The sequence below is a fragment of the Sus scrofa genome, chromosome 6 (assembly GCF_054392235.1).
Source record: "Sus scrofa isolate SSC_HxYL_T2T_F1_AM1 chromosome 6, Sscrofa_HxYL_maternal_Yorkshire_Landrace_v2.0, whole genome shotgun sequence".
NCBI lineage: Eukaryota > Metazoa > Chordata > Mammalia > Artiodactyla > Suidae > Sus > Sus scrofa.
Genome location: NC_139388.1, coordinates 110340822 through 110353380, shown reverse-complemented (window position 1 = coordinate 110353380; position 12559 = coordinate 110340822). Strand labels below are relative to the sequence as shown.

The 12559-nt window shown below is 44.7% G+C and overlaps 1 protein-coding gene and 1 long non-coding RNA gene across 3 annotated transcripts in view; one reads left to right on the top strand and one right to left on the bottom strand.

Moving 5' to 3' along the window:
* COLEC12 (collectin subfamily member 12) overlaps nt 1-12559 on the bottom strand; it is a 192002-nt gene that overhangs the window by 125905 nt on the left and 53538 nt on the right. The gene's annotated exons all lie outside the window — the stretch shown is intronic.
* LOC146402754 (uncharacterized) lies at nt 5673-11421 on the top strand. The gene is made up of 3 exons (XR_014807726.1): nt 5673-7655; nt 10065-10356; nt 10717-11421. It is a non-coding gene; the product is annotated as an uncharacterized LOC146402754 (long non-coding RNA).

Genomic DNA, 12559 nt, shown 5'->3' with positions numbered 1-12559 from the left:
AGAACACTTCCTTCTCTTAATATGAAGTTCTAGCATCTATTAAAAAAAATTAATGCTCTGAGGCCCATCTTCAAGGAAGGAGGAGGGATTTTGAGCCTGTATGCCAACGTTGTGCTCTTTGGTGCTGAGGGCGTCTGAGGGGTAAGTCAGGAAAGATGCAGACAGCGAAGAAGAGCTTATGAAGCGTGGGACGTAGGCTGTCATTGTCTGTCCTCCTTCAGCCCGTGACTCACTGATCTTCCATCTCCACAATATTTCCCTCAGAGGTGGGTTAGTATTTAAAGTCTTTCATTATGACATCCATGCAGAGGGCATTTGAAACTTTATCTTCAGCCCTGACTTCTCTCCTGAGGTCTTCATAGCTGGGTCCAAATTTTTTTTTTTTTTTTTTTTTGGTCTTTTTAGGGCCGCACCCACAGCATATGCAAGTTCCCAGGCTAGGGGTCAAATCGGAGCTGCAGCTGCTGGCCTACATCACACTCACAGCAATCCAGGATCAAAGCTGCATCAGCAACCTGGATCAGACACCACAGCTCACAGCAATGCTGGATCCTTAACCCACTGAGCGAGGCCAGGGATCGAACCTTCATCCTCATGGTTACTAGTCTGGTTCGTTACTGCTGAGCCACAATGGGAACTCTTGGGTCCAACTCTTTGTGGTTACTTCTACTTAGAAATGTATTTGGTCACACCTGTGGCATAAGGAAGTTTCCAGGCCAAGGACTGAATCTGAGCCTCAGCTGTGACCTACACCACAGCTATGAAAACACTGGATTCTTAACTCACTGCACCAGGCTTGAGATTGAACCCACGCCTCAGCAGCCACCTAAGCCACTGTAGTAGGATTCATAACCCACTGTGCCACGTTGGGAACTCCAAGGCTCACTTATTAAGTTCTGCCTGTCCCTGCCTTTAGCTCTTTGAATATATTGCTTATCCTATGTGTACTCATGTTTCATCTTGCTTGTGGAACTTTCTCTCCAACCTGCAGTGAGCTCTGCTTTCTCCAAACTCCTAGGACCCTTATTACCAGCTCCTCTGCACAGCCCTAGAGCATCCCTCAGAAGTCCCTGCAAGAGCTCATCTGGACACCTGCTGACAGGAAAGTCATCTCTTTTTGCTGATAAATCAAAGCTGTCTCATATACAATCCTGGCTGTTCACTAACTTTCTACACGTGTATTGACATGGAAATATATATATATATTTCACATATGTGAAAAACATATTCTGTGTGTACTATTCTCTTCCCAACTACTGTGAAAGCTCTTGGAGAACAAACACTTTTCTGATTTTTTCCCATGGCCTCTAAAATATAGTCTGTTGATTTACAGGTGGCAGGGACAGACCATGGCAGTCGTCTTGGAGGCCAGAGGGAGGTGTGGCTTGCCACCACTGGGAGCCAGTGAATGGGCTCCACCTGCGACCCCAGTCACCTCAGAGTTTGACAAAAAGGAAAAAAAGAGGGCACCGCAACCAAGCACCATACGCTCTTGTTCTCACTCCCCTGGGAACATATCCGCCCTGCAGCTGCCACTGCCAAACACTCTGAGCGGTGCCCAGACACTTGGTCACTGTCCCTTCCCAACACCCTACAACTAGGAGCAGCTGGTGCAGAACCTCCCACGTGGGCTAAGTGGGACAGGGTACTTCTTGCGTGGTCTGCAGGCAATGGGAGCAAACTGCCACAGTTATCCCTGATTCCAGAGGTGGGCATGGCCCACCGCCACTGGGGATCCCTGAACAAAAATCACTTGCAGCCCCAGCCACCTCAGAGGGCACCACAGAGAAGGACATTGTGACGGAACACCACCTGTTGTTGCTCTTGCTCCCCTGGGAGCACACCCGCCCTGCTGCTGCCACTGCCAAATGCTCTGGTCAGTGGCCAGAGGCTTGATTCCTGTCCCTTCCCAGGAACCTACAACTAGGAGCAGCTGGTGCAGCACCTCCTGTGGGGGCCAAGGAGGATGAAGTGCTTCTTGCATGGTCTATAGGAGGCGGGGGCAAACCACCGAAGTTATCTCTGGCTCCAGAGGTGGGAGTGGCTTGCCACCACTAGGGGTCCGTGAACAGACACCACTTGCAGCCCCATTCACCTCAGGGGCACCACAGAGAAGGGCACTGTCACCGAATACCACCTGTTGGTGCTCTTGCACCCCTGGGAACACACCCGCCCTGCTCCTGCCACTGCCGAATGCTCCAGGCAGTACCCACATGCCTGATCTGTCACTTCCCAGGATCCTGCAACTAGCAGCAGCCTGCACAGCACCTTCTATGTGGACTAAGTGAAACGGTTGCTTCATGCAAGGTCTACAGGTGCCGAGGGTAAACCACCGCAGTTATCACTGACTCTAGAGACGGTCATAGCCCACTCCCACTAGGGGTCCCCGAACAGGCACCACCTGAGATTCCAATCACCTCAGAGGAGGGCATTGCAATCAAACACTAGCTGTTGTTGCTCTCACACCCCTGGGAATCCACATACCCTGTTGCTGTTGCTGCTACTGCCAAATACTCTGGTCACCTCGTAGCCTAGAGCTCATTACCTCTTCCCAGGGCCCTGCAACTACGAGTTGCCTGTGCCACCTTCCTGCAGGTCCTCGCTGCTGTTGAGAGTCCAGCAACCAAGCACTGAATGCTGGCCCTACCCATTGCCTCCTTCTCCCTGAAAACACACTGAGCATCCTGGGGATAACACCCTGCCCACACTGACAAAAGAGACAGCAAATATTCAAACTCTCACACCAAAAATAGTAACCCCCCCAAAAAAATACAAAGGGGTGCTCGTGCATAGAAGTAGCCTTACAAGACTACAGTTTGGCTTCCCCAAACTCACATAAAAACATAAGCAAGATGAAGAAACTGAGAAACCATTCCCAGTTAAAGGAATAGGAGAATTCACCTAAAGCAGTCAACAATGAAGCAGACCTCTGCAGTCTGATAGACTCTGAGTTCAAAAGGGAGAGAGTGAAAATACTGAAGGAATTAAGGCTGAATATCAAGGAATTAAGAGAAGATACGAACAGTAATGCAGATTCCTTTAGAACAGAACTAGAAAATACAAGGAGGACCCAAGAAAAATTAGAAAATTCATTGCAGACATGCAAACTGAGCTGAAGGCAATAAAGAGTAGAACGAATAATGCAGAGGAACGAATTAGTGTGGAAGACAGAACAATAGAAATCACCCAATCAGGGAAGCAGACAGAAAACCAAATAAAATATAGTGTGTACTTAATGAGTATTTAACTGACTTTAAGTATTTCAGATGGGAGTTAAATTAGGGATCAAAATCTCCAAATCTGGAAAATTGGATACATCCATTCTCTCAGGGCTGAAAGAAACCAAAGGTCAAACCTGAAAGAAACTCAATAACCTTGTGTCTCATTTTCATGTCTTTTGGTGCGTCAAGTGAAACCACCATACCTTTTTGTTTAAATATTCTCCTGGCTGTCTGCTGAAATGGTGGTTGAGAACAGCTGGCTCTGGAAGTGAGGCTGTCCTTTCAGGTGTTCGTGGAAATGTGTCTGTCCATGACCCTAGGCACCCTTGGCTCCAGCTATGTGCCTGAGCTCCCTTTGCCTAATGGTGCAGGGAGAGGGGAAGGGGACCAGGTGGAATGGATCATGAGGCTGGAGCATAAGGGTTAAGGTGACATTAGGAAAAAAGAGTGAGCTCTCCAAACTCTTTGATCAAACACCCTTATCCGAAACCAAGTCATGGAGTTCCCATCGTGGCTCAGCGGTTAACGAACCCTGCTAGTATGCATGAGGACAGGGCTCGATCCCTGGTTTCTCTCAGTGGATTAAGGATCTGACAGTGCTGTGAGCTGTGGTGTAGGCTGCAGATGCAGCTAGGATCTGGCGTTGCCATGGCATGGCTGTGGCATAGGCTGGAGGCTACAGCTCCAATATGAGACCCCTGGCCTGAAAACTTTCACATGCCTCGGCTATGGTCTAAAAAGGCAAAAAAAAAAAAAAAAAAAAGCTGCAACTAAAAATAACATTCCAGCTGTACAGTTAATAAGGCATGTGGATAGAAACTACCAGCCCATCAGTATCCATGAGGACATGGGTTTGATCCCTGGCCTTGCTCAGTGGGTTAAGGATCTGGTATTGCTGTGAGTTGTGTTATAGATTGCAGATGCAGCTTGGATCCCACATTTGCTGTGGCTGTGGCACTGTGGCTGTGACTTGGGCTAGCGGCTACAGCTCCGATTGGACCCCTAGCCTGGGAACCTTCAACGTTGCTATTGTAATGGACGCTTACAGTTTGCCCATCTCATATTTGCCCTATTTCCCTATTGAAACAATTGTTAAAATAGTATTTCTTACAAAGGGATTTCACTAGCAAATATTTCTTTTCCATAGACTACTAAAAAAAAAAAAAACAAAAACAAAACAAAACAAAAAGTTTCAGTTTGGGGCTTGTCTAGAGGTTTTAGACAATGGGGAGATCCGCCTGTATAAAGCTCCAGCCACTGTCAGGGTACCACGGTGGCTGGGGTGTGGTGACTACCATCTTTGCCTGGGCTGCACTGCAGTGTGATTTTAGAAAACATTCATTAGCACAGGTTAAGTGCACCCTTGTGTGTTCCAGTCAGAATTCTACACGTGTTCCTGATTAAAAAAAAAAAAAAAAAGCAGCCCTTTAAAGAATCATTAAAAGGTCTCCTCTGCAGGTATGTAGCTGATGAAGGCTGTCTCTCATTACATATGTGTACATATGTGTACGGGTACAGCCCTAAAAAGACAAAAAAAAAAAGAAAAGAAAAGAAAAGAAACTATCACCCCATATTTCCACTTCAGTGTAAAAGGAAAGAAGCAGTTTTGATATGAAATTAATTTTTGAGACATGATACTTGACATTATTATTATTTTTTTTTTTTTTGGAGCGACAGCCCATCATTTCTTTGGGGGTTTTCTTTTTGTCGGGGGAGATGAAATAGAGAGGGCAAAGAAAAGTTTAAATCGTAAGTAGAGGAATGAAAAACAAGAAGACTCTTTCCCTAATGTGAAAACAACCCTTACTTGAAAAATATATACCTGTATGTAAATGAGCTAGACACATGATATTTCCATACTGCCAAAAAGTGAGAAATTTAGTCATCAGAAACAATATCCTGCAGTCATCTCACCAGGTCCCAAATCCATGCTGACCACAGTTCTCTAAATGGTGTGCAAGATCTGACAAAGTTTTTCCAGATCTAGGAAAATACTTCCTCCTTGATTTATTATGCTTTGTTTCCCCTTTATCAGTTTAAGCTATTTTTATTTATTGAGATGTTTTTCCTTACGTACCGTTTTACAACAGAGGTCAAATCCGACTCACTGCCCTCTTCATATGATATTTACGGTTCGTTTCTTCCAGTTGAAAATGGTTTTCCACATGATGTTTGTACTTGGAGGTGAACATATAATAAAGTAATCAAACCTGACCGGGGCAAGACTGTTCACTCTGACCAAGTATGAAGTCAGCAGATTCCATTTAGTGAGGATGTCAGAGCATCCTGGAAAAAACATTACCAGTCTCTCCCAGGTTGTAGCTACTGTTACTCACCTTTGCTCCTCTTAATTTGCAGGTGTTTATAAGATCTCATTCACCTGAATGCCAATTACTCATATTTATGAAAATTCTGATAAGAATGAATTGATATTTACCCTCTTAGAACAATTTTTTTTTTTTTTTTTTTTTTTTTTTTTTGCTATGCCTGCAGCATGCAGAAGTCCCTAGCCAAGGATCAAACTCAAGCCACAGCAGTGACAATGCTGGATCCTTAAGCTGCTGAGCCACCAGGGAACTCCCTAACAGAAGAGATTTATTAAGATATATTCACATTCCACATGATTCATCCATTTAAAGTGTTCAATTCAATGGCTTTTAGTCATATACACAGAGTTGTATAACTATCACTATAATCAATCTGGGAATATTTTCATCATCCCAGAAAGAAACCAAACACCCATCAGCAGTTCTCCAGCTCCTGCACTACCTAGCAACCACTAATCTACTTTCTGTCACTACAGATTTGCCTGTCCTGACATTTCATATGAAAATAACCATTTGGGAGTGCCAGTTGTGGCTCAAAGGGGTAACACACCCAACTAGTATCATGAGGACTCAGGTTCGATCCCTGGCCTCACTTGGTGGGTTAATGATCTGGCATTGCCATGAGCTGTGCTGTAGGTTGAAGACGTGACTCAGATCTGGCATTTCTGTAGCAGTGGTGTAGGTAGACTGGCAGCTGTAGCTCCGATTCGACCCCAGCCTGGGAACTTTCATATGCTTCAGGTGTGGCCTTAAAAAGCAAATAAATAAATAAATAATATTTTGTATCTGGTTTGTTTATTGATCTTTTTAGGGCTATACCCGTGGCATATAGAGGTCCCCAGGTTAGGGGTCAAATTAGAGCTGTAGCTACTTGCCTATGCTACAGCCACAGCAATGCCAGATACAAGTCACATCTGCAACCTACACCACAACTCAATCCAACACCAGATCCTTAACCCACTGAGGGAGGCTAGGGATCGAACTTGTGTTCTTGTGGATACTAGTCAGATTCATTTCTGCTAAGCCATGTTGGGAGCTCCTGGTCTTTTTTCACTTAGCAAAATTCTTTCAAGGTCCATCCATGTTGAAGCAGGTATCTGTACTTCCTTTCTATAGCTGAATAATATTTCATTTCATGCTGATACTATATTTTATTTATTTTTTTCTTTTTACGGCCATACTGTGGTAAGGGCCCTCCCAGAACAAAGGGAAGGCAACATGGTATGACCAGCATCTGTGTGCACATGCATAACTCAGCAGCAGCATGATGTAATCAGTATCCATGTGCAACTTTGTAACATAGACCATCCAACCAGAAATTACAGCATGTATGTCATCTTACAAGGGGGACAAAGGGACCAAAATGTAAAAGGGAAAATAATGGAGGGTATATAAGACAGCACCCTGCTGCATTCAGGGCTCAGCTTTGGATGTGAATCCACTGAGCCAGTGCATGAATAAACGTGGCTTCCTGGCAAAAAGCCTTGGTGTCCCATCCCTATGTACGAGAATCCTGCAACAGCACCTACGGCATATGGAAGTTCCCAGGCCAGGGGTCAAACTGGAGCTGCAGCTGCTGGCCTACACCACAGCCACGGCAATGCCAGATCCAAGCCACACCTTCGACCTATGCCACAGCTTATGGCAATGCTGGATCCTTAACACTTTGAGCGAGGCCAAGGATTGAACCCGCATCCTCAGAGAGACAAGAGTGGTGAGGCCACAATAGAAACTGTATCTTATTAATCCATTCATCAGCTGATAACATTTGAATTGTTTCCACTTTCTGGCTATTATGAATAATGCTGTTTTGGACATACACGTGCAATTTTATGTATGTTTTCCTTTCACAACTAGGAGTGGAATTGCTGGGTCTTATGAAAACTATGTCTATCCTTTAGAGGAACTTCTGATACTAATCTTATGTATGTAAACAAATTTTGTGAACAAATTCAAATGCAAAATGAAAAAAAAAATCCTGCATCTGATAGGGATAGAGTGGGCACAGGTAGTTGTAGAAGTCCCAATAAAGGACCATATATAAAAGCAGAAGCGTAGGGGACATTGGGAGATCAATGTAAGTCAAAAAATTGCTCAAAAAAGCGGAGTTCCCGTCGTGGCTCAGTGGTTAACGAATCCGACTACGAACCACGAGGTTGAGGGTTTGATCCTTGGCCTCGATCAGGCGTTGCCGTGAGCTGTGGTGTAGGTCGCAGACACGGCTCGGATCCCATCTTGCTGTGGCTGTGGTATAGGCTGGTGGCTACAGTTCCTAATCAGACTGCTAGCCTGGGAACCTCCATATGTGCCGAGGGTACGGCCCTAAAAAGACAAAAAAAAAAAAAAAAAAAAAAAGGCCATCAGCACAATGCAGGCTTGCTTGACTAGTGGAGGTGTGAGAAATGCCTCTGGTTGTTGAGTGAGGGATGGGATGAGGCCTGCATTCAGATTCAGACCAAGGGCAAGAGTTTGAGGACCACCCTTCTGCAGATTTGAATACACACCTTACTGGATACTAGGAGGAGCTACTACTCCCAGAAAGAAAGAGGCAGGCTTTTCTAACCCCCACTCCTCTTGGATGATAAAACTGTAGCCCACCGGATTCTCAGGGTAGAGCTTCCGTGCCTGCCCGCTTACATCCCTCACAAGCATCCTTATCTTAATACATCTATTTCTTGTCTATCACTTTGTCTCTTGCTGAATGAAGAACCTGAACCTCAGTGAGTCCAGACACAGGGGAGTGATTCTAATTTAAAACCGTGGGTTTAAGTCCCAGTCTGGGTTTAGGCTGGGTTGGAGTCCCAGCATGTAGGTGCAAGTCCCACACTGGGTTTTTAAGCTGCGTTCGAGTCCGGGACATGGGTTCAAGTACCAATCTGGGTTTAGGCTGGGTTCGAGTCCTGGCACATGGATTCAAGTCCCAGTCTGTGTTCTGGCTAGGTTCAGGGCGTTAATGCTGTCAGTTTCACAGGAACACATAAGCCCATCAATAGGCTTCATGCATTCGTCTTTGACAGTTTACCTTGAGCAGGCAGTGCCACCCTCACGGCTATTCTTAATCATTTGTACTGAAGTATCTTCCCATGTTCAAAAGCCAACTATTTCTGGGCTCCTCTGGTGCCTGTGATTGGAGGGAGTGACTTCCTCCTGGGAATAACATGCCTTTAGTCACACGTTGACTCCCTCCCTGTGAAGAGCTGTTCCTGCTGTGAAGATGACATTTGTGTTCAGGCTTTTTCCTTGGCTCATAGCTTTTGTTAACCAACAAAATTTGGTATGTTTTAGTACAACCGCCCCCGCACACCCCCCCCCATGCCTTTTTTGGCTGCACCTAAAAAGTTCCCAGCCCGGGGATCCAACCTGCACCACAGCAGGGACCAGATGCTTAACTCGCTGTGGCACGGAAAGCTCCAAGTACATCCTCTTTTTCCATACATAATGTAACTGAGCAGGGCCCTGAGGGCCCCTGGGCACACAAGCCTTTCTGTGTCCTCCATTTCTTGTTTTTAAGGAATAAGCTTCAGCTTCCATGACCCTCCCGGAGTTCCAAAAGGACAGGTTCAAACAGTTGCTAATCAGGGAATGGAGGGGATGCAGAGACCAGGGAGAAGCAGTCAAGAGACAATAGTGCAACCTTGGGGCAGAGTCTGGTTCCTCCTCAAGGACCATACATAACAGTATCTTTGAGCTCTTCTGCAGAACTACTACTTAATGAAGCATTCTTCATTCAATGCTTGGAAAGAAGGAGGACCACCAGAACCAGTTCTGGGGCCACTAACCACCAGCTTTGGAAAACAATGCCAGCTTGCTTCTACCCTGATCCATGTCTGCAGCCCTATTTTCCACCCCCAAAACGATAACACTATCTCCCAAAGGGCGCACAGTCTTTAAGGCATTATCCTGCTATGGCCCCCTTTGCCTGGCAAAGCAATAAAAGCATCTTCTTCTCCTTCACCCCAAACTCTGTCATCACATTTCCATTCGGCACTGGTGGACAGAGGCCGAGTTTTCAGCAACAATAATTCAGGGTCAGCCATGGTTGTATCATCTAAGAGGTACTCACCTTTGAGGTCCTTCTTATATGGGGAGATACCTTGCTATGAGCAGACTAAGACTTCCTCAGGAGGCCATCCCATCTCCCTTCAACTCCCCCTGGGGCAGTAGAAAGCTTCCCCATTTCTTGTGGAGGTAGAGGCAAGGCGGATCAGCCCACAACTTTCGGAAATTCACCCACAGTTCTTGCCTGCTGTGCTGAATGAAGGCCACCCAGTCTGGCCGGTTGAATAGAATTTGACAACTTTGCCAGGCCAAGGGAAACAGATCCACCATAGAAGCACTCCAGGAAAAATAGCAGAGCGTGACCTTGGCGTGCTGGGAATCTGGTACACTTTATGAGCCACCGTCAAGAGTGGGAGGTGATAACCCCAGTTTCTTCCTGTTGCAAAATTCACCCCAACACATATATACTTGACAAACATTGGAAGCAGTTTCTAGTGCTTGGATCTCTCACTAATAGGGAGTAAATATGCAAGGAAAACCATAAACGCAGGTCCTGCTTCTCTAATTTCACTAAGTATAAAGCTACAGATCCCTTTTTTTCTTCTCATAGAGTGAAATTTATCAACAATGCAATCACACGGGGAGGAAAAACCTCAACCTTCATTTTTTTTTTTTTGTTTGTTTTGTTTTGGTCTTTTTTTTTTTTTAGGGTCTTGCCTGCAGCGCATAGAAGTTCCCAGGCTAGGAGTCGAATAGGAGCTACAGCTGCCAGCCTACACATCAACACAGCATCACCAGATCCAAGCCTTGTCTGCAACCTACACCACAGCTCACAGCAACACCAGATCCTTAATCTACCACGCCAGGCCAGGGATTGAACCCACATCCTCATGGATACTAGCCGGAGTCATTACTCCTGAGCCACAACGGGAACTCCCCCTCATTTCTGATAGTTAGCCAATGTTTTAGAACTCTTTTCAAAAACAGCCAGCAGTCAAGGTAAATTGTATTGGGGCTGGTGGTGGGGATTCTGACGTTGGGGAACACTGCGTGAAAATATGTATCTAAAAAGTTCCGTGTGGCATGCAGCCCTGCTGTGGCTGGAAAATAGTAATTCCACTGCTGTCAAATACCCAAGTGGTGGCCACAAAGTCTATCTTTCTCCAAAGCCTGTCTGTATCAATGTCTTTTGTCTTTCTTGAAAATATGGTAGCCACTTGGTCAACATCATGGGGTCAACGCAATGGAGTTTTCCAAGATGGATCGGGGAGGCTGAGGTTGTCTAGATAAAATACCACCAACTCTGTTTGGCAAATGAGGGCTCATGAAGGGCTTGATCCTATCATCTTTGTGTTGGCAGAACACTGACATAGTACAACTTGGTTTGGCACATTTTGTGTAAAAATAGGACCGTTGACTTAAGACACAGTGTACACAGGCTGACTTCCTAAAACCCTCAGTGGAAATGTGGAGAATGAATGCTTAGGCACAGACTCTGCTATGCAAAACCAAAGTAACTTGAAATACAATTTTTCTCTTCTCTCGCAATTTTTCAAAATACATGGGCAGCCCGACCCTCATTTCCCTGCCAGGAACTTCACAATTACTGTCCAAAATCCTGTGGAGTCCAAAGAGGAGATGGCATTCAACTAGTGGAAGATGTCGAATAAAAATGAGATGCCTCTAACAACGAGGTTGTCAGTGTCAGTGGCCAAAAATAAGCGTGGATTAGAATATTTAAGGGAACGGAAATGATCAAAGGAAACTGGTGAGGAGAAATTTTTTTTAACAGAAAGCGTTTCCATTAGACAAGTAAGAACATTATTTTTACTGGATTTAAAAGATCTTTTAAATTACTACACTGGACCTAAACATGACTGAAGTAAAGCAATGCCATTTGTTATAGGGCACAGAGGAATAAATTCAGGAGTTTCTTCTAAAAAGTTATTTTCATGGAAGGAATATTGCACATTCAGTACATTCACAAACAAGAAAAAGAATAGTGGCCAGATATACAAAATGAGGTAACTTTTCTGCTTCCAAAGAAACGACACCTGAGAGATGGAAGGGGAATGTGTTTACTTGATTCATCTCTTTCATTGAAAGCAATCTGAAGTCTGTATACATGTTTTAAATGTGGGACATACACATTTTTAAAGACAATGATTCTCTTTTGGGGGTGGAGTGTTCTAGCAGACTTTTACTCTTTATTTTTTATTATTTATTTATTTTTGCTTTTTAGGGCCCCACCCGTGGCACATGGAGGTTCCCAGGCTAGGGACTGAATCAGAGCTGTAGCCGCCAGCCTACGCCACAGCTACAGCAATGCAGGATCTGAGTTGCGTCTGCCACCTGCATCACAGCTCAAAATAATGCCAGATCCTTAACCCACTGAGCGAGGCCAGGGGTCGAAACTGAAACCTCATTGTTCCTAGTCCAATTCGTTTCTGCTGTGCCACGACAGTAACTCCAAGACTTTTGCTTTTTACATTGCATGTTTCTAAATCTAAATTGTTCTAGCAACTGCATATTATTTCAGTACTCAGAAAAAAAATGTTAGTTAAAAACTCTAGTTCTATACACTATTACCTATAGAATAGACAGGTACTGGGGACCTCCTGTATAGCACAGGGAAATTTACTCAGTGCTGTGTGGTACCCTATATGGGAAAAGACTCTGAAAAGGAATGGATGTATGTGTGCATATATAACTGATTTACTTTGCTGTATGCCTGAAATTAACACAACTTTATAAGTCAACGATATTCTAGTAAAAATTTTAAAAAAGAAATTGAAAAAGCAACTCTAGTTTAAGACATTGTCTCTGAGGCTGGGTTGAGGAAACAAATGTTCTCGATGATGTTGTTTACCATCTAACTAGAGGCAAACATCAAAAGTACCAGCACTCGTTTTGAAAGCAACTTGTAGTGCCATGTAAACAAAAACCCTCAAGTGCTATCAGTTGCCTTAGAACCACATAATGAAGCTTCCTCAGCAAACTCTTACAGGAGTT